The 16,333-nt window shown below is 44.4% G+C and overlaps 1 long non-coding RNA gene across 1 annotated transcript in view; it reads left to right on the forward strand.

Annotated features, from left to right (window-relative positions):
- Positions 1-1,019: 1,019 nt before the first annotated feature.
- Positions 1,020-16,333, forward strand: part of LOC129645026 (uncharacterized) — a 29,840-nt gene continuing 14,526 nt past the window's right edge. The window contains exon 1 of the long non-coding RNA XR_008711126.1: positions 1,020-1,140. This is a non-coding gene — a long non-coding RNA (uncharacterized LOC129645026). The remainder of the gene's footprint in view (positions 1,141-16,333) is intronic.

Genomic DNA, 16,333 nt, shown 5'->3' on the forward strand with positions numbered 1-16,333 from the left:
CTGTAGCCATGATATAAGCTGCCACAGTTCTGAGATTTGGCCTCAAAGAAATGGGAACAAACAGACCCTGGAACTGAAGACTACCTGTACTTAAAACAATCAAGATACTCTGCTCACACCACCAATGACCAATTTCCAGATGACGGTCAGAGCTGACTGTGAGGTTTCTGCATGGAGCCCCTCCCTCTGCCTGTACACCCTGAAATGCCCTCTTAAAAGCACCTGCCCACTGATTGACAGAGAGGAGTCAACTTACAGACACGAGTCTGCCCTCCTCTTGGGTTGCTTCCCTCTGTAATAATGCAAACATTCCTTTCCACCAACTTTGCCTCTCGAATACTGGCTTTTGAGCAGCAAACAGCTGGATCCCACGTTCTGTAACATTAGTACTTAGGATAGAGATTATTTACATTTTAATTGCAGAATCTATGCTCTTTACTCTCTTTGAAATATTGAAGGGTTTTACTATTGTTATATTTAAGGTGAAAATAGGTAAGCAGGGCAGGATTCAGACAGTAGCTCAATCCTAATGACACAGGACAAATCATCTCAGCCAGGTTCCCCAACCCTGCAGAGAGTTGGCTGCAGGGGCAGCTCCAGGCCCTCCATGTGGTACAGGGTAATGGCCCCTAAAGATGCTCATGTCCTACTTCTTGTGACTTGTTAATATGTTACCTCTCGGTTCAAAAAAAAGTTTGCAGATGTGTTAAGGTTCCTGAGATGGGGACTCTTTTCTGGGTTATCTGTGTGCCACGCTAAGTCACTTCAGTTTTGTGACTGGAGTTTGCGACCCCATGTACTGTAGTCCCCAGGCTCCTCTGTCCATGGGATTCTCCAGGCAAGAATCCTGGAGTGGGTTGCCATGCCCTCCTCCAGGGGATCTTCATGACCCAGGAATTGAACTCGAGTATCTTACATCTCCTGCGTTGGCAGGTGGATTCTTTACTGCTAGTGCCACCTGGGAAGCCAGGTTATCTGAGTTGGGCTCAATATAATCACGATGATACTTATAAGGAGGAGGCAGGAGGATCAGAGATCCAGAGAGATGTGCTGGTGGAAGCAGAGGTCCACGTCAGCGATGGGAGAGAGCCTGGATGATGCTATGCTGTTGTCCTTAAGGATGGAGGAAAGGCCCGTGAGGTAAGAAATGCAGAAGGCTTCTGGAAGCTGGAAAAGGCAAAGTCTGCCTTTGAGACTTTGGAAGGAATCAGACCTAGATTTTAACCATATTTACAGGGTTCCTAAGTCAGAATTGCTTGTTTGATTGTTTGCTTCAGCTGTCTGCTTCTCATCTCTGCTCCTAGAGAAGATGGGGACTGGTATGGAGGCAAAACACTCCTCATTTTGTACCCTGGTGTCTATTCTCTGAGTGTGAAATATTCCCTTCCTTTGTCAACATCCCTGAGGAGTTATTGTTTTCTTTTAGAATAAAAACAAACCCTACCTTTGTCCCTAAAAATACCACTTAATTTCAGGACTTCTGACCTCCAAAACTGTAAATATTGTGTTATTTCAAGCAACTAGGAGTTGTCATAACAGCAATAAGGACCTAATGTCCCAGGTAATCCAGGGGAAAAGTGTACAAAGGACCCTCCTTTGCTCTCTGCATTGGAGCCTCATTCATGGGAGCTCACTGTCACCCCATTTAGACACACAAGAAATGTCCGTTCCTCCATCCACCTTCAGGGTTGATTATACCTCTCTACACTCTCAATTTTTCATCCCAAACCAGATACTTTTGAATTGCAGTTAGTATTCATTAGGTCCATGCTCCATTTTTGGCAGAAGTATAACTAAATAGAAATGAAATTTGAGGATAGTTTTAAGCTTCTAACAGACTGTATCCTAGAAGTCACATGTAAGTCTGGGTAGGTGTCTGGCCCTGTCTTCCAGGCCCTGTCTTTCCCTGACTGTGAAAATGGGAAGCAGACTTTTAAAAAATATTTATTTATTTATTTGACTATGTTGGGTCTTAGTTGTGGCACACAGAATGTTGTTGAGTCATGGGGGATCTTTTGCTCTGGTGCTGAGGTTCAGTAGATAAGGCATGTGGCATCTTAGTTCCCTCACCAGGGATTGAACCCATGTTCCTTGCACTGGCAGGTGGATTCTTAACTGCTGGAAGTCCTGAGTAGTAAACTTTGAAGAGGACAGAGGCCATTATCATGAAGCCATTCATTCCTCCAAAGCAAGAGGACACTACTTTTCAAGTTGTAGAAGGTGCTTTCTTGAGACTTCAGGGGATAATCGAGATGATCAGAAATAAGAAAAAGCCATCTTTTTCAGACCCACATATCCATGTAGATGTGAGTCATGGAGACAACTGCAACTTGGAGAGTCATAGAGTCCTGGAGACAACTATGAACAAAAAAGTTTGTTCTTTTTTCTTCACCATCTGATTCATCAATTTTCCCCAGGGTGAGCTTCTCCACTGACTCAACCGTAAGACTCCACCTGCAATGTAGGAAACACAGCATGTGTAGGTTAGATCCCTGGGTCAGGAAGATCCCCTGGGGGAGGGCATGGTAACCCACTCCAGTATTCTTACTTAGGAAATTCCGGGACAGAGGCGCCTAGTAGACTACAGTCCATGAGGTCACCAAGAGTCAAACATGACTAAGGGACTGAGCACTCATGCGAGAGAAGAGTTTTTAAACTGGTGTGCAAACAAGGATGCTTACATGCAGAGAGCTCACAGAGCCCCTCAACTGTTGTTGATTTCTGTTTGTGTGTTGTTGCTACTCCACAGCCTCCCTGCTATCTGATATTTGCAGTTGGATGAAAGGCAGGTCAGCATGTGCTGGGCTTGCCCATCACCAGCTCCCTTCCCACCCACCGGGCAGGCACCACTGGTTGGTCACAGTGCCATCCGTCTCAGCTCATCATTCTCAACCTAGTCTCTAACCATCAAGGCTAGATGGGAACTCCCAAGGAATTACAGTTATTGGCCAATTCTGGATAACACAGCCTGTCTATGGAAATCACCTAGTTATGCAAAATATTGTCAAGAATATCTCATCAGTGGATAATTGCCCTCCACCGCCCTCAGTGTAGTAGTACTTCCAGGTCAGCCTCAGTCCTTACTGGAGGAGTAGAGAAATAACCTGCACCATTGAAAGTGGAATGGACGGGGTTTGTCCATGGGATGCTTCCTAGCTGAGGACACCAGGTGGAATTCATGAGAAGCCCCAACAGCATGGGGGTGAGAAATAAAGTGAGGAGAAAGGGAGTCAGGAAGGTGCTAATGCTAGCCCACCTGTAGTATGGGGAAAGGCAGGAAAAGTGGTCTCCTGGGGGGTCTCCCACCCATTTTCCCGATCACATCCATTATTCTCTCCGGTTCATGGGTCTGTGCATGACACTTCGTTCTGAGGAACTGCTTATCACTTCAGTTGCCTTGGAAACCTCTGGCTTCATCTAGAGATATCATTAGGGTGTTAGTGAGCTCCACCGTACAACTGCGGTCCATCGGTTGTGAAGGTTAGGGGACCAGTGCTGAGAGTCTCCACTGAGGTTGTGGTTTTTCATGAAGGCATGCCTGCTTCATTCTAGGTTGGAAAGCACTGGGATTTCAGCTGAAGGGCAAAGAGTGTATTCAACTGCATCATGTAGAGAAAAACCTGACCATAGGTTTCTAGAATATGAACATCACAATACAGTCCGAAAGGCACCTCCCTGTGGCACCCCCTCCAACTCCCAGAGAACACAAGGCTGCCAGGTAACTGGTAATTAGACCTGGTGAAAATGGAAAGTAAATAAGGATGCAGACTTCCCCCCGGGCACATGCATGCATGCTGCACCAACTATCTTATTTTTCTCTCACTCATTATTTTGATATTTAAAGTCAAAGCAGAATTTACAGCTGGATGATTCATAGTTTTACTGCAGTGTACAGTAATACTTATTAATTCATTTCTCACATTGACAAACTAAATATCAAACTAGAGACCTTCGATTCTGCTATCAAAAGAAATTTACAGAATACTCCTAAGATGAGTGCAGATACCAACAATTCAGGGACATCAGTGTTCCAAATTTAAGTGAAAAAGCAGTTGAAAAAGTTCTACAATATGATGCGATTCTTAGTGATTTCTGTGTATGTAAAAGGACTTCCCGATGGCTCAGCAGTAGAGAATCTGCCTGCAATTCAGGAGCCGCAGGAGCCTCAGGTTTTCTCCCTGGGTTGGGAAGGTTCACTGGAGGAGAGCAAGGCAACCCATTCCAGTATACTTGCCTTGAGAATTTCATGGCCAGAGGAGCCTGGTTGGGCTACAGTTCTAAGAGGTCACAAAGAGTCGGACACAACTGAAGTGACTAAGTATGCACACACGTGTGTGCATAAAAGCTGAAAATTACATAAACTAGAGGGGCTGAGAACGGGGGGGGGGTAATGAGTGTTCTTTTACTTTGTCTTCACTTTTCTGATTTTTTTCACTTAAAAAGCATTGCTTTTATAAAAAGGAAAAATTTAAACTCTTTAATGTTCAAAAAAATTAGTGGCTCTAATGAGCCTTTTTACAATAACAAGCCTTTAAACTATAATAATAGGTAAGAGAAAAGAGACATGTTTTTGGCTTCCCTTTATTACACTGATGGGCACTGCCAGAAGCAGGAGAGAAACCTGTTCCTAACAAATTCAGAAAGGCTGCGTCCTTAACTCCGTTCTTAGACACCAGCTGGGTCACCGTCATCATCACCATCATCACCATCTGACCTCCAACCACAATGATTAATTCTTTTAATAACAGGACTCACCAAGCATCAGCCCTCCAACTAAAATCTCATGTAGTCAATCTCATCAGTTGGAGAAAGCAATTTTTTTCTTCCTTCTTTACCAAAAGCTGGTAAAGATCCTATTGTTTGGCCCAGATCTGCTGTACCCCCAAGTAGAAGACAAACAGTTCTATAGCCTCCCTATTTCTCCCGCCATGTACTGTTGGTACAAAGAGGAGACGATATAAAAATAAGAACTGCGGCTCCACGTAAATGATCGTGCTCTGACAGTGAGGTAGAGACAGACAGCCTCAGCCCTGTGACTAGAAAAGATTCAGACACTGTAGGGAAGAGAAATAACATGTAGGGATTCTAGGAAGGATCAGTGTATTTTGGAAATCAGCTGAGCATTTTGCTTGAGTGTAATGTATTCTGTTTGCACCCTGCCTTGTCTGAGATCTGGGTATTTAGGGAGCTGAAGTCTTTTCTGGGGAGCTTGTGTGATGCTTCTTTGTGTGTGTGTGTGTGTGTGTGTGTGTGTGTGAGATTCTATTTTAAATGTTTCCAAACTCATTATAAGCACATACATGCAGTCACACACCCACAGGTGGCTTCCATTAAGAAAGCTGAGTCAAGGAATGACTCAGTGTGGTTTGGCTTCTGGGCAGCGGGACAGTGAGGCACCCACAGAGAGGTAAGCAAATATCCTCTCTGGGCATAGCCCTGCATGCTGCTGACCTTGGAGAATGGTCAGGATCCCAGCCAGAGCCCCAGAGCTTCAGAAATGAGAGCTGAGATGCCAAGCAGGTTGCTGGCAGAGGTGGCTGAGAAGAGAGAAGTTTTATAGGCAAGCATGGGGGAGAATGCAGGGAGCAGCCCGCCTTAGAGTCAGACGTGCTGCCATGGCAGAAATGCTTCTGAAGGTGGGGGTAGGAAATTTCAGAACAAGAGGAGAAAAACGCCCAGGGGATACATACCCGACACAGAGGAGAGCTGCTTTTCCTGCAGGGCAACTGGCTGTACTTCTGAAGTGTTTTTCTTTCTGCAATGAACATGCATATTTTGCAAATTAAATGTAAAAAACAAAAGCAAAAACATGCAGTAGAATTGTGTGCACCCATCTTCATTTCTTTTCTCAAACCTGCTCTGTTGCTCTTTCCATTTATGTCAGGGCCCCTGCTACATGTTTAAGTCACCTGCTTCCCTTTCCCTTACTCCCAATGTCCAGACCCCATCCAAGTCCCCTGGGTGCCGCCTCAACAGCCCCTCACACCTCTTCCTTCCTCACCTGCCTGATGTCAATGGCCACTCAGCTTCCTCCATCTCTTCCTAAGTCCAGCGGACTTCATCGACCATGTTAGACTCATCTTAGGGAAGCCCAGCTCTGACCATGTACTCCCTGCATGCACCATATCTCCTCTGCTAGACTGTCACCTCCTCTGGGGCAAGACCTGTGTCCGAGTCGTCTTTGTACCTCTCATAGCACTGATCAATAAATATATCTTTAAAGAATGTCAACAATGACAATAGTGTAATGCATGCATCTCAGGGGGCACAGGCCACACCCTGCCCACCCTCCCCCCCACCCAGTCTTTACCTCCTCTTCTCAACATCCTCATCCCTTGTTCACCCCATGCTGGTGCCTGTGCCCAGATGCCAGGGAGACACAGGGGAGTGCTACTCCAGGTTCTGAGCCCTCCCAGCTTTGTGGAGCACTAACCAGGCTGACCCAGCCTTTCCTGTTGGAGGAAGGGGAGATACCTGCATCACTGAGAGGAGATAGCCCTTTCTCCCCAGGGTCAAAGTGTCCCTTGGTTCTCATCAGGTTTTTGACGCCACAACTTCCCCCACACTGTTACCATCATCATGTCCTGTTGCAGGAGGTTGAACAAGCCAAGACAGGTCCCCTCTAGGGGATCTGCATGGAGGAATTTAGAGAGGCCCATTTTTACTCCCTTTAAAAAATAGACACTACGGGCTTTGTGCTATAGGCATTTATAGCTGTTTAATCAAAGCAAAAACTAGTCTCAGATATCAAGAAAGGGCACTTAATAAGGCAGACAAATAAAATATGGAGGCAGGCAAATTCAGGGACCTCTACCCACTTCCAATATCCAACTGCAGGAATACAACAGTTCAGTTCAGTTGCTCAGTCGTGTCTGACTCTTTGCGACCCTATGAATATCAGCATGCCAGGCCTCCCTGTCCATCACCAACTCCCGGAGTTCACTCAGACTCACGTCCATCGAGTCAGTGATGCCATCCAGCCATCTCATCCTCTGTTGTCCCCTTCTTCTCATGCCCCTTATCCCTCCCAGCATCAGAGTCTTTTCCAATGAGGCAACTCTTCACATGAGGTGGCCAAAGTACTGGAGTTTCAGCTTTAGCATCATTCCTTCCAAAGAAATCCCAGGGCTGATCTCCTTCAGAATGGACTGGTTGGATCTCCTTGCAGTCCAAGGGACTCTCAAGAGTCTTCTCCAACACCACAGTTCAAAAGCATCAATTCTTTGGCACTCAGCTCTCTTCACAGTCCAACTCTCACATCCATACATGACCACTGGGAAAACCATAGCCTTGACTAGACAAACCTTTGTTGGCAAAGTAATGTCTCTGCTTTTGAATATGCTATTGTATCCATCAGCAAAGACAGCTGGATCATCATCTCCATTGGTTTCCATTCTGAATGTAACAGTCTCCCAAAAGAAAGTCAGGCCAGCATGAATAAATACAGCACAGCATCAGTGACACTCTAAGGCTAAAGCCAAATGTAGGGGCTGAGTGCTTCCTAGGGCCCGTGTCTTTCCACTAAGTTTGGGGCCAGTTCTGTACCGTGGATATGAAGCCATCACCACACAGGTGCACAGGGAATGCAGCACTCAGCAGAAGTAGAGCCACAGGCAAGAAAGGCTGCATGGGTAGAAAACAGTTAAGATGAAAAGGAAACAGACAAGCCAGACTGATCCCTGAAGATAGTCACCTTGGACATGATCTGAGGGTGGCAGGGCAGGACATGTGCCAAATGGAAGCCTGTTCATTATTTCCCAACTAGAACTGAAGCTCTTGGGAAGTGGGAAAGTTCTGGACATGTGTCCTTGATACTGGTATGCCGTGGAAGCATCCAAGAAAATGCAGTGGACAGAATACACTGAGCTCCTTACTCAAGATTATTAAGGAGGAAAGCCAAGAAATAGGAGATTAATTTTAAATCCAGGTTTAAACCCTTTCCAGACTGCTAAAAACTTTTGTTTTTTCAATGTCGGTGTTAATAATACATGTGTTTTGTTCAGTAACTACTATTGTGATTAGTCTCCAGTTCTAAAAGGTAACAGTCAATAATCTCTCTCTAGTTTTGTTGCAGAACTGCCATCTTGGTAAAAATCTATTCTTCCTGGACCCTAAATCTTCCTCTTCTGGTTTACTTCCTTCTTTTGCTGCAACATATCCTTGAGTAGCCTTGTCACAAAGGTTGTCTTGGAAATAAAATTTCTAGATTCTTTCATAATCTGCCTTCATACTTAGTTGGTAATTTTACTACACATAGAATTCTAGGATGTATATCACTTATCTCCGAACTTAGAAGACATTCCTCCTTGTCTTGTGACATTAAGCTTGTAAGAATTCCACAGGGAGACTGACTTGAATCTTTGTAAGTGAACAGTTCCTACTCTCTGGAGGATTTCAGAATCTTCTATTAATTGGCATATTTTGACCCTTCATAAAAATGCATTTCAATGTCATTTTTCTCCTGTTTTATGGTAGGATCAGAGGATCATTTCATTCCAAGGACCTACCTTCTTCAGCTCTAGGAAATTATCTTCTAATATTCCTTCAACACCTGATTCCCTTGTTCTTTCTTTAGTTTCTCTCATCTGTTGGCCTTTTGTCTTTGTTGGTCTCTTGTCACTTAGGTGCTTATACATATTTCTTTGTTTTTAATTTTAATTTTTTAACACCTAAAACATGTTGCATTGGGGTATGGCCAATTAACAAGATTGTGATATTTTCAAGTGAAAAGTGAAGGGACTCAGTCATACATATACATGTATCAATTCTCCCCCAAACCCCCTTCCCATCCAGGCTACCCCATAACATTGAGCAGAGTTCCCTGTGCTATACATTAGGTCCTTGCTGGTTATCCATTTTAAATACAGCGGTGTGTACATGTCCATCCCACAGTCCGTAAGTATCTCTTCTCCTTGGCAACCATAAGTTCATTTTCTCCTGTCACTTAGGTGCTTGCACACATTTCTGTATCTGCTTCATTCTGTTTTTGTTCCACTTTATAAACTTTATAACCTCTCTTGTAAGAGAGTTCCTTGATTTCATTGTTAAACCTTCTGTTGAATGTTGCAGTTTGAAGACTTTTTTTTTTTTTGCTCAACAAGGGACCATTCTTGTTCTCTAGACATCTTTTTAAAATCCTGTTTATGTATTATGGATTTCATACCGTCTCAAATCTCTCTGAGGACGCCCATTAGGATTTTTCAAAGTACACTTTTATTTCTTGAATTATTTGCTTTCTTTTGGGTCATTTTCTTTTGCTTGCTTCTCTTTGCCTTTCTTAGTTAATCCTCTCAAGTGCCCTTGAGCCCCTGTTGTCCACTCATATTTTAAAACACTGCAATGGCAGTTATCTCCGGGTCTGTAAACGAGGCCCCTCCTCTGGGAGGTTCCGCTCCAGGTAGAGTAAGATGGAAACAAGCCAGACCGGGATGCATTGCTTTGGGGCAGCAGCCCTCACTGGCAGCTCTGCTTTTTCACAGACAATTTGTTCAACTGCTTTAGGGAAGAATCCTTTGCTTTTTTGCCTGAGGGGTAAACATCTGCCTATTGGCTGTTCTCTCCTCAAAGTCTAGGAAGGGGCTTGCCTGCGCGCAAGTCCTGATTGATCCTCCCAGGTCTCACTCCCACCCTCAAAAGCATCTGGGAGTTCAAAAGCTCCGTGGATCCCACTAGGCATGTGAACAGATGGGCCTTTGGGGTCTCTCCCAGTTACAGTCCCCTCTGGACCTTCCTCCCCTGACTTCTCCATCACTATTACTTCACCTGCCTTTGTCTTCGGAAAACTTATGGAAAGCTGTCCGTCAATGACAGTTTCCCTCCCATCTTCTTTATGGTTATAAGCTAAATCATTTATCATTCCCCAATTATCATTTAAATAGGATTTTGAGAAGAGAAAAGAAACACAGGTGCTCAGCCTCTCATTCTGGAGTGGAAGCCACTTTTTGAAGTCACTAACTCCCCCAAAATGAATGTGATTTATGTAATTATTCAAAAACTCAAATACAATCAGAAGATTCCACTCAGCAACATTTTCTTGGGTTACCACTTGGGTCAAGCATGGTGTTGGACTACGGGGTGGGGGTGATGGGGTGGCAGGTAGCTTACAAAATAGTAAGACTGGGGATTTTGTCCTTGTTCAAGGGAATTCACCTTCTGCTGCTAGTGAGAGAGAGTCATCAACATGCTCTAACCATATATTTGACTGTATGCTGCTTTTAGGAAATGACTAAACATACCTGAATGCACCTAGGTATGATTTCTAATGTAATATTCTAAATTGGCTACAAATGTGAGTTGCTGGGGGGAAAAAAAGAATAGAAAAGGGCAGAGAAGGAAGAGAAGGTGGGATTCCAGAGGTAGAGACCTTGAATCACACGCTGGGTAAACATGGCTTTTACATTAGTCAAAGGCAATCTGATGGAGGCGGTGTGTCTACCATTAGCTGTGATTTCGGCAGCCATGTGGTACTGAGACTTCCCTGGTGGTCCAGTGGCTAAGGCTTCACCTTCCAGTGAAGGAGGTGTGGGTTCAATCCCTGGTCAGGGAGCTAAGATTCCACACTACTTGCAGCCAAAAAACAAAACATAAAATGGAAGTTATATTGTAACAAATTCAATAAAGACTTAAAAAAATTAAAAATATATATACTTTTAAAAAACTATTTTTTAATAAAGAATATATCTAAAACCATACCTAGGTGCATCAGGATCTATGTAGTCATTTAAAAAAAAATCAATATACAGTCAAATGTACTTTGTAATCCTCTTTTGTGAATAGTATAATTGTATTTATAAAGGTCAAAATCAAAAAAAAAAAAAAAGAACCATCATCTACAGTATTATTTAGGGGCAGTAATGATTCAGTTCAGTTCAGTCACTCAGTCATGTCCGACTCTTTGCAACCCCACGAACCCCTGCACGCCAGGCCTCCCTGTCTATCACCAACTCCCAGAGTTTACCCAAACTCATGTCCATTGAGTCAGTGATGCCATCCAACCATCTCATCCTCTGTCGTCCCCGTCTCCTCCCACCCTCAATCTTTCCCAGCATCTGGGTCTTTTCAAATGAGTCAGATCTTTGCATCAGTTGGCCAAAGTAATGTTTGGGAGTAATGATTGGGGTGGGGGCAAAAATAAGGGTTTTGGGGTGGATGACATGCTTCACTTCTTGATCTGGGTGTTGTTTTCAGGAGTGGGTTTAATTCAGGAAATTTCCTCCAGCCATATTCACAGGGTTTCTAATATGCATTTCAATATGCGTTTCTTTTAAAAAGAAGAAATAAAAATTAAAGTGGGGCCAAATAGTTCAGGTAACCCTCTATTTAGAATTTATTCCAAGGGGAAAGTCTAGAGCACAGGCCATGAGTTACTAAGAAACGGGCTGTTAACATCGTGTTGCTGGCACCTAGCAGGATGTCTGCCCTATGGTGAGTGCTTCATATGTGTTTGTACAAAAAGAAAAAAAGAGAGAAAGAGAGAGTGAGGGAAGAAAGAGTGAGGGAGAGAAGGGAGAGGGAGGGAGGGAGGGAGGAAGGAGAGAAACCCTGATGTGTCAGCCGCTGAGATGCAGATGTTTTTTATTGTGTTTTTTTAATTTTTTTTGTTAGTCTTTCCTGGTGGTTCAGATGGTAAAGAGTCCGCCTGCAATGTGGGAGACCCGGGTTCAATCCCTGGGTCGGGAAGATCCCCTGGAGAAGGGAATGGCTATCCACTCCAGTATTCTTGCCTAAAGAATCCCATAATCATTTGTGGGGCCATGTGCCCACATCCACTGACAGAATACATCCCTCCTTCCCCCAGAATATTCACTTCTTGAGATTGGGGCTGTTTCTTTACACTTTGAACAGTTCTTGACCTATGGTGGTGGTTTAGTCACCAAGTCGTGTCCGACTCTTGGCAACCCCATGGACTGTAAGCCCACCAGACTCCTCTGTCCATGGGATTTCCCAGGCAAGAATACTGGAGTGGGTTGTCGTTTCCTTCTCCAGGGGATCTTTCCGACCCCGGGTCTGAACCCAGGTCTCCTGCACTGCAGGCAGTCTCCTGCATTACAGGTGAATTCTTTAGTGACTGAGCCACCACAGAAGCGCTGCTTGGCCCGGGTTTGTGCATGCTATGTCGCTTCAGTCGTGTCCAACTCTTTGCAGCCCTACAGACTGTAGCCTGCCAGTCTCCTCTGTCCATGGGATTCTTCAGGCAAGAATACTGGAGTGGGTTACCATGCCCTCCTCTAGGGGATCTTCCTGATGCAGGGATCGAATCCCTGTCTCTTATGTCTCCTGCATTGGCAGGCGGGGTCTTTACCACTAGCGCCACCGTGACAGGTGTTTTATGAGAAGTTTGTTGAATGAAATCATCATTCACCCTCAAGAGCCAGTCACAGTGGTTTGTGTGTGACTGGCCCCAAACCAACATAATGATTGACTGGAGGCTACATGAAGTGATTTCCAAGAGATTGTAAACAGGGAAGACAAATATCAGTGGATGTTCTTAGAAATTAGCTGAAATCTCACTAAAAACATCAGCTCATCTGCTGCCCTTGCCCTCTGCGTCTGGGTGAATGCTCCCAGAATCCCCTTTAATATTTGGTCTGCTTTTTCCTCTTCCAGCCCTCCCTGTAGTACAGGTTACCCTGCAGAAATGCAATCTGAGGTGGGGGCAAGGCACTAGGAATGACTTATCATTTCAGTATAATGATGACTTTCCTCAAGGCTTCCTGAAAGGAATACAAATTCCATTCCTCCTGGGCTGGCCAAACCATAGTGACCTCTCCAGCCTGCCACAGCCTCTGCTTCAAAGAGCTGACCAGCCTGGAGCCCGCCCTCCTGCCCGTTCACAGGGAAACCATGAAGGTTACTCAGAGAATGAGCAGCTGTAATGGTCTCCCTGAGGGGGTAGCATTCTTGGGCCTGTGGAGAATTTTGCAGCTTTTCTTTATGCATTTTTAATCAATTCTAAGCTACTAACAAATATGTGCAATTACTTTCTGCACTTGGCTTTGTAATAAGATTTAATGACTCTGCTTCAATCCTCTGGGTGAACATTGATAATCTGACTCTGATTTAAAATTTAACTTTGTGGGTGTAAACTGAGATGAAGGCTTTTTAAGTTTTAGTTTTGCTTTTTTTTTTTTTTAAAGGAAATAAGAAGTTGAAGTGATTTTAGCTTTCCAAGTATCGCCAGTACAAGAGAATAGAACATCTCATGTATTTGCCACATAGCATCTGATTAAAATGCAGTCAGGTGCTCAGTCATATCTGACTCTTTGTGACCCCATGGACTCCAGCCTGCCAAGCTCCACTGTCCATGTGATTCTCCAGGCAAAAGTACTGGAGTGGGTTGCCATTTCCTTCTCCAGGAATCTTCCTGACCCAGGGATGAAACCTGTGTCTCTTAATGTCTCCTGCATTGTCAGGTGGCTTTTTTCCACTAGAGCTACCTGGGAAGCCCATATGATAAAAAAATATGGGGGGAGGGGAAGCTCTGAACATAATCCTTCTTTCTATAAAAGGGTTTACAGATTATTATTTTTAATTGGAGCATAATTGCTTTATAATATTGTGTTGGCTTCTGCCATACAACAATGTGAATCAGCCATAAGTATACATATGTCCCCTGCCTGTTGAACCTCCTGCCCCACACCTCACCCCATCCCACAGCTCTGGGTAGTCACAGAGCACATGGTTGACCTTCCTGTGTTATACAGCAACTTCTGATTAGCTATCTCTTCTACATATGGTAGTGTATATGTTTGAATGCTACTCTCTCAATTTGCCCCCATTCCTTCCCCCCCCACGCCTCCAAAATCTGTTCTCGATGTCTTTGTATCTCTTCAGTTTAGTTCAGTTCAGTCGCTCAATCGTGTCCGACTTTTTGCAACCCCATGAATCGCAGCATGCCAGGCCTCCCTGTCCATCACCAGCTCCCGGAGCCCACCCAAAACCATGTCCATCGACTCGGTGATGCCATCCAGCCATCTCATCCTCTGTCGTCCCCTTCTCCTCCTGCCCCCAATCCCTCCCAGCATCAGAATCTTTTCCAATGAGTCAACTCTTCGCATGAGGTGGCCAAAGTACCGGAGTTTCAGCTTTAGCATCGGTCCTTCCAATGAACACCCAGGACTGATCTCCTTTAGGATGGACTGGTTGGATCTCCTTACAGTCCAAGGGACTCTCAAGAGTCTTCTCCAACACCACAGTTCAAAAGCATCAATACTTCGGCACTCAGCTTTCTTTATAGTCCAACTCTCACATCCATACGTGACTACTGGAAAAACTATAGCCTTGACCAGATGGAGCTTTGTCGGCAAAGTAATGTCTCTGCTTTTCAATATGCTATCTAGGTTGATCATAACTTTCCTTCCAAGGAGTAAGCGTCTTTTAATTTCATGGCTGCAGTCACCATCTGCAGTGATGTTGGGGCCCCCAAAAATAAAGTCTGACACTGTTTCCACTGTTTCCCCATCTATTTGCCATGAAGTGATGGGACCAGATGCCATGATCTTCGTTTTCTGAATGTTGAGCTTTAAGCCAACTTTTTCACTCTCCTCTTTCACTTTCATCAAGAGGCTTTTGAGTTCCTCTTCACTTTCTGCCATAAGGATGGTGTTATCTGCATATCTGAGGCTATTGACATTTACCTGGCAATCTTGATTCCAGCTTGTGCATCATCCAGCCCAGCGTTTCTCATGATGTACTCTGCATATAAGTTAAATAAGCAGAGTGACAATATACAGCCTTGACGTACTCCTTTTCCTATTTGGAACCAGTCTGTTGTGCCATGTCCAGTTCTAACTATTGCTTCCTGACCTGCATATAGGTTTCTCAAAAGGCAGGTCAGGTGGTCTGGTATTCCCATTTCTTTCAGAATTTTCCACAGTTTATTGTGATCCACACAGTCAAAGGCTTTGGCATAGTCAATAAAGCAGAAATAGATGTTTTTCTGGAACTCTCTTGCTTTTTCCATGATCCAGCGTAGGTCTTCATAGAACCGTTCAATTTCAGCTTCTTCAGCATTACTGGTAGGTGCATAGAGGTGGATTACTGTGATATCAAATTATTTGCCTTGGAAATATATAGAGATCATTCTGTCATTTTTTACCAAGTAATTCATTTTGGACTCTTTTGTTGACTATGATGGCTACTCCATTTATTCTAAGAGATTTTTGCCCACAATCGTAGATATAATGGTTCTGAGTTAAATTCACCCATTCCAGTCCATTTTAGTTCATTGATTCCTAAAATGTCAATGTTCACTCTTGTCATCTCCTGTTTGACCACTTCCAATTTGCCTTGATTCATCGACCTAACATTCCAGGTTCCTATGCAATATTGCTCTTTACAGCATCGGACCTTGTTTCCATTACCAGTCACATCCACAACTGGGTGTTCTTTTTTGCTTTGGCTCTGTCTCTTCATTCTTCTGGAGTTATTTCTCCACTGATCTCCAGCAGCGTATTGGGCACCTACTGACCTAGGGAGTTCCTCTTTCAATGTCTTATACTTTTACCTTTTTATACTGTTCATGGGGTTCTCAAGGCAAGAATACTGAAGTGGTTTGCCATTCCCTTCTCTGGTGGACCACATTTTGTCAGAACTCTCCACCATGACCTGTCCATCTTGAGTGGCACTACACGGCATGGCTCATAGTTTCATTGAGTTAGACAAGTCTGTGGTCCCTGTGGTTAGATTGGTTAGTTTTCTGTGATTGTGGTTTTCAGTCTGTCTGCCCTCTGATGGAGAAGGATAAGAGGCTTATGGAAGCCTCCTGATGGGAGAGACTGACTGAGGGGGAAAGTGGGTCTTATTCTGATGGGTGGGGCCGTGCTCACTAAATCTTTAATCCAATTTTCTGTTGATGGTTAGAGCTGTGTTCCCTCCCTGCTACTTACCTGGGGCCAAACTATGGTGGAGGTAGTGAAGATAATGGTGACCTCTTTCAAAAGATCCCATGAATGTACTGTTACACTCAGGGCCTCCAACCCTGCAGCAGGCCACCACCAACCTACACCTCTTCTGGAGACTCCTGGACACTCACAGACAAGTCTGGGTCAGTTTCTTCAGTTCAGTTCAGTTCAGTTCAGTCGCTCAGTTGTGTCTGACTCTTTGCGACCCCATGAATCGCAGCATGCCAGGCCTCCCTGTCCATCACCAACTCCCAGAGTTCACTCAAACTCACGTCCATCGAGTCGGTGATGCCATCCAGCCATCTCATCCTCTGTCATCCCCTTTTTCTCCTGCCCCCAATCTCTCCCAGCATCAGAGTCTTTTCCAATGAGTCAACTCTTCGCATGAGGTGGCCAAAGTACTGGAGTTTCAGCTTTAGAATCATTCCTTC

This window comes from Bubalus kerabau, chromosome 2, assembly GCF_029407905.1.
Source record: "Bubalus kerabau isolate K-KA32 ecotype Philippines breed swamp buffalo chromosome 2, PCC_UOA_SB_1v2, whole genome shotgun sequence".
NCBI lineage: Eukaryota > Metazoa > Chordata > Mammalia > Artiodactyla > Bovidae > Bubalus > Bubalus kerabau.